The sequence below is a fragment of the Mustela lutreola genome, chromosome 4, assembly GCF_030435805.1.
Source record: "Mustela lutreola isolate mMusLut2 chromosome 4, mMusLut2.pri, whole genome shotgun sequence".
Classification (NCBI taxonomy): domain Eukaryota; kingdom Metazoa; phylum Chordata; class Mammalia; order Carnivora; family Mustelidae; genus Mustela; species Mustela lutreola.
In genome coordinates this window covers 79,153,240-79,159,024 of record NC_081293.1, presented here as the reverse complement: position 1 = coordinate 79,159,024, position 5,785 = coordinate 79,153,240, and the positions used below count along the sequence as shown (strand labels likewise).

Genomic DNA, 5,785 nt, shown 5'->3' with positions numbered 1-5,785 from the left:
TTGTTGTTTTCATTAAAAACTCATTAGAACTCTAATTTAAAATGTTGCTATAGCTCTTATGAATTCAAGATGAGACTTATTATTCTGAATACATTGACAACTTAAAACTTAAGTGGATTTTCTTATCATGTAGTCTCTATATGCAAGAAAAAGATTCCTTCCCAAAGAACAGGTTGGGAAAATATACTTGAAAATAAAGAAATTACTTTAAATGCATTTAAGTATTAAAAGTATTTCATTTAAAAATTTTCTTTAATTTAAACGAGTTCATTACCAGTAAACCAACTCACAAGAAATGTTAAAGGGAATGCTTTGAATGGAAAAAAAAAAAAAAGTCCAGACTGGAAGTAAGAAATTATGAAGGGGCAAAAAATTAACCAGTAAAAGCAAATATATAATACAGGTAAAGACTAATAAAACCAGTCTGCTGGCTACTAATTAGTAGACTATAAAACCAGTATGGAGGGAAAAACACAAAAACAGTAAAATTAATTATTTTACAGAAATCAGCCAAGGGATATAAAAAAAGATATAAAATATGACATCATATACATAAATCATGGAAGGGGAAGTAAAAATTTAGTGTTTTTAGGATGTGTTCAAACTTAAGTGGCCACCAACTTACTATGGAATGCTGCATACATAAGACGTTATATGTCAACCTGATGGTAACTGATGGTAACCTGATGGCAATGGGATAACAAATAAAAATTTTATGTAGGTATGCACACAAAAAAGAGAAGGGAGTCTAAACATGACATTAAAGAAAGTCATTAAACCATAAGGGAAAAAAGCAAGAAGAGAAGAAAGGAACAGAGAAAAACTACAAAAACAGCCAAAAAACAATTAACAAAATAGGAATAAGTATGTACCTATCAACAACTGCTTTATTTTTTTTAATGATTTTATTTATTTATTTATTTATTTATTTGAGAGAGTGAGGGAAATTTCAGATGGAGACGCAGACTCTCTGTGGAGCTGGGAGCCCGATGCAGAACTTGATCCTGGGACTCTGGGATCATGACCTGAGCTGAAGGCAGTTGCTTAACCAACTGAGCCACCCAGGCACCCTCAACAACTACTTTAAATGTAAATGGACTAAATGCCCCAATCAACAGACAGGATGACAGAAGGGATAAAATAAAATAAAATAAAATAAAATAAACAAACAAACAAAAAAGATTTGTCTGTATGTTGCCAACGAGAGATTCATTTCAAACCTAAAGGTGGCCTGAAAGTGAGGAGACTCGAGAGCATGGATCATGCAAATGGAAGCAGAGAAAGAAAAAAGTCAGGGTAGCAATTCCCATGTCAGATAAAACAGACTTAAAACAAAGACTGTAGCAAGACACAAAGAAAGGCATTAATATGACAAAGGGAACAATTCCACAAGAAGATGTAATGATCATAAATGTACATGCACCCACCGCAGGAGTGCCTGAACACACAGAGCAGAAGTTCACAGACGTAGAGGGAGAGACTGACAGCAGTACAGCAGCAGGGGACTTTATCATCCCCCTTACATAAGGACAGATCATCCAAGCACAAGACCCACAAGGCAACAGTGGCTTCAATGACACATTAGACCACACAGACCCAACATATATACAGACCCAACAGAATAGTTCACTCAAAACAGCAGAACCCACATTCTTTGCAAGTGCACAGGGAACCTTCTCCAGGAGAAGTCACGCATTAGGTCACAAAACAAGTCTCAGTAAATTTAAGAAGACTGAACTCAGACCAAGCATCTTCTCTGACCACAGTGGTATGGAACTAGAATAATCAATTACAAGAAGAAACAAATGGAGGCTAAACCACAGGCTTCCAAATAATGGGCATCAACCAAGATGTCAAAGAGGAAATAAAAAAACACATGGAAACAAATGAAAATGAAAACATAGCAGTTTGAAACCTTTAGGATGCAGCAAAAATAGCTCTAAAGGGGAATACTGTAGCAATACAGGCTTACCTCATATAACAAGAAAAATCTCAAATAAATAACCCAACCTTACATCTAAAGCAGCTATGAAAAAAAGCCCAAAACTAGTAGAAAAGAAGAAATAATGAAGTTTGGAGCAGAAATAAATGAAATAAATACTTCAAAAAATAGAAAACATTAATGAAACTAGAAGCTGTTTTTTTGAAAAGATAAACAAAATTGATAAACCTTTAGCAAGACTCATCAAGAAAAAGAGAGAGAGGACTCAAATAAATAGAAATCGAAATGAAAGGGGAGAATATACAAAGGACTGTGTGAGAATAATATGAGAAATTGTAGGCTGACAAGTGAAGCAACCTAGAAGAAATGGATAAATTCCTGTAAACAGAATCTTCCAAAACTGGATCAGGAAGAAATAAAAAATGTGAACAGACTGATTACTAGTGATGAAATTTAATTGGTAATCAAAAAACTTTCAGCAAACAAAGTCCAGGACCAAGTGAATTCACAGGTGAATTCTACCAAACACTTAAAGAAGAGCTGAAACGTATTCTTCTCATATTATTCCAGAAAGTGGAAGAGAGTGGAAAACTTCCAACATAACCCTAATACCAAAACCAAAGACACCACAAAAAAAAAAAAAAAAAAAAAAAAAAAAAAAAAAAAAAAAAAAAAGAACTGCAGACCAGCCTCTCTGAGGAACATGGTTGCAAAAACTCTCAAAAGAACTTGAATGAAACAAATTGAAGAATACATTAAAAAAAATCATCCACCATGATAGAGTAGAATTTATTCCAGGAATTTAAGTGTGGTTCAATATTCCCCTATAAATCAGTGAATATGCTATATCACATTAACAAGAGAAAGAATGAAAAGACACACAATCATCTCAAGAGATGGCAGAGAAAACATCTGATACAGTACAACATCAATTCATAATAAAAAACTCTCAGCAAAGTAGGTGTGGAAGGGACTCACCTCAAAACAATAAAGGCTCTCTATAAAACAAACAAACAGCCCACAGCTAACATTACATTTAATGATGAGAAACTGAGAGCTTTCCCCTTAAGATCAGAAACAAAATGAGGGTCACTCTCACCGCTTTCACTAAACATAGTACTGGAAGTCCTAGCCACAGCACATAGACAAGAAAAAGAAATAAAAGATGTCCAAATTCATAACAAGCAAACTTCTCCCTGTTTGCAAATGGCAAAAAAAAAAAAAAAAAAAAAAAAAAGGAAAACTGACAGCCAGCAAATAAACTGGCATGATACTATAAATAGAAAACCCTATCGGCGGACGAGTGCGAGCGGGGAGCGCAAGTGGGGTGCGGCGGCCAGCGAGTGGCGAGGCGCCTGCGCGGTGTCTGGGCCCCTGAGCCCACGGCGCTGAGCCAGCCGGGAAGGACATGCGCGGGAGGGCGCCGTGGGGCAGCCGCGGCTCCGCGGGGGGAATGCAGGCTACTGGTTGACCGCAGATCCCTCAGCCTCAAGCGTGGAGACCTCCCAGAGTAAGACACCATGTCCACGGCAGGAGTTGCTGCTCAGGAGATTAGAGTCCCATTAAAAACTGGATATCTGCACGATGGCCAAGCCATGAGGACCGTGAGGACCTGCTGGGGCAGCCGCAGTGAGTTTGAAAATCACTTTTTGAACATTGACCCGATCACGATGGCCTACAGCCTCAACTCCACGGCCCAGGAGCACCTCGCGTCTCTCGGGCACGCGGCGACGCCTGCGGCGAGGGACGGCCCCGCCCAGAAGCCCAGCCTGGCCCCGCTGGTCATCCCGCCGGGCGCAGCGAGGAGAGGAGCGCGTGGTGTGCGGTTTGCGGCGGCTCTGGGTGAACGGGCTGTGCGCGTCCCCCCCCCCCCCCCGCTCACCCCCGGGAGGAGCCCCCCGTCCCCCTTCCCCTGCGCGGCCCTCTGCGACCGGGGCTCGCGGCCGCTCCCGCCGCTGCCCATCTCGGAGGACCTCGCCCTGGACGAGGCCGACTGCAAGGTGGAGTTCCTCACCAGCTCGGACACCGACCTGCTCCTGCGAGACTGCGCGCTCTCCGGCTTCAGATACGACGTCCCCGGCCGGCGCAGCTTCCGCGGGTGTGGACAGATCAACTACGCGTACTTCGACACCCCGGCGGTCTCCGCGGCCGACCTCAGCCAGGCGCCCGAGCCGCACGGCGCGGTGCAAAGTTCAAATCCTCCCCTGCCCCAGAGCCACCGGAGACTGCGACGGTCGCATTCGGGACCGGCCGGGTCTTTCAACAAGCCCGCCATAAGGGTGTCCAGCTACATACACAGAGCTTCTCCCAACTCAGACGAAGACAAACCCGAGGTGCCCCCCAGGGTCCCCATACCTCCCCGGCCCGTGAAGCCGGATTACAGAAAGTGGTCAGCAGAGGTTACTTCCAGCACCTACAGTGACGAAGACAGGCCTCCCAAAGTGCCGCCGAGAGAACCTTTATCCCGCAGTAACTCGCGCACACCCAGCCCCAAGAGCCTCCCGTCTTACCTCAACGGGGTCATGCCTCCCACGCAGAGCTTCGCCCCCGACCCCAAGTACGTCAGCAGCAAGGCTCTGCAGAGACAGAACAGCGAAGGATCTGCCGATAAGGTTCCCTGCATTCTGCCCATTATCGAAAATGGGAAGAAGGTCAGCTCGACGCATTATTACCTACTACCTGAGAGACCCCCGTACCTGGACAAATATGAAAAGTTTTTTCGGGAAGCAGAAGAAACACACACAGGCCCCCAACCCCAGCCCCTGTCTGCTGACTGCGGTGTCATCAAACCGGATCCAAAAACAAAACTGGACCTCGGTGGCCACATGAAGCGCAAACACTTGTCCTATGTGGTTTCTCCTTAGGCTCTGCGGTCGTGGTTCAGCAGGGGCTCCCTGGGAGCAGATGGTTGGCAAGCCACTCTCCCATTCAGTGGAGATTCACAGGGGAGTGTTCCAGATCGCAGAGCAGAATAGCTGAACCCTCCGTCTTAGAGAGAGGGTCAGAGCAGCCACCAGGCGCCCTCAGGCTGGGAAGCCCTGATTTTGTTGGCGTTGCAGGAAAGTCTGTTCCAGCCTAGAACGGAAAGCTGTGCCGGCGGGGAGGGAAGGCTGGGGAACCTTCGATGTGTGTATACATTAGAGACCTATAGAAGCCTGTGTGGCAGCCACGGGCCGTAGTCACGGGATAACCAATTAGTTGCTACCTTAGAGTAACATGTATTCAGAATGTTAAAACAAGCTGGAGGACGACTCCTGACTGAAAATTGAGCAAATGGAAAGAAAACACAGTATTTAGATCAGAATCATTAAAAAAACAAAAAACAGTAAACAACCAAAAAAACCCAAAAACCATTTTTGCTTAGTCAGTTTGAAAGGATCTGGCTCTTGGGCCCATGAAGTTCTGTCTCCTTTATTTCTGCAAACAGTCTGTGCCACTGAGGGCGGGGCCCACATCTGTCCCGTGGCCCTTCCTGCCCAGTTTAAAAATCCTCCCGAGGCCTGGGTCCCTCCAGTTTGCCTTCTGCTCCGTTGAGGGGAGGTTGGCAGTGTGCTTGGCAGCCATGTTCTCACCTGTGCACATGTCTCACACCTTGACAAATGAGAAGGTTCCAGAATCCATAAATCATTTTTCCTGACAGTTCCTGCTCTGTTCTGCCCACTAGCGTGGCCCATCTTAGCACGGGCCTCGCAGCTGCGGAAGGAGGGCAGGTTCAGGTCCTGTGGAGAAGCAGACCGTTTGCCCGTGGTCAGGAAGTCAGTTTTAAGCAATCGTGAAACAGCTGTGTGACTGAGAGTCACTGGGAGCACGTGTTGTGGTTTTGTGTTGGTGTTTTGTTGTTTT

General features: G+C 45.0%; 1 pseudogene; it reads left to right on the top strand.

Moving 5' to 3' along the window:
• The first annotated feature begins 3,253 nt into the window (after positions 1-3,253).
• On the top strand, positions 3,254-5,284 carry LOC131829006 (ERBB receptor feedback inhibitor 1-like; annotated as a pseudogene).
• The last annotated feature ends 501 nt before the right edge of the window (positions 5,285-5,785 follow it).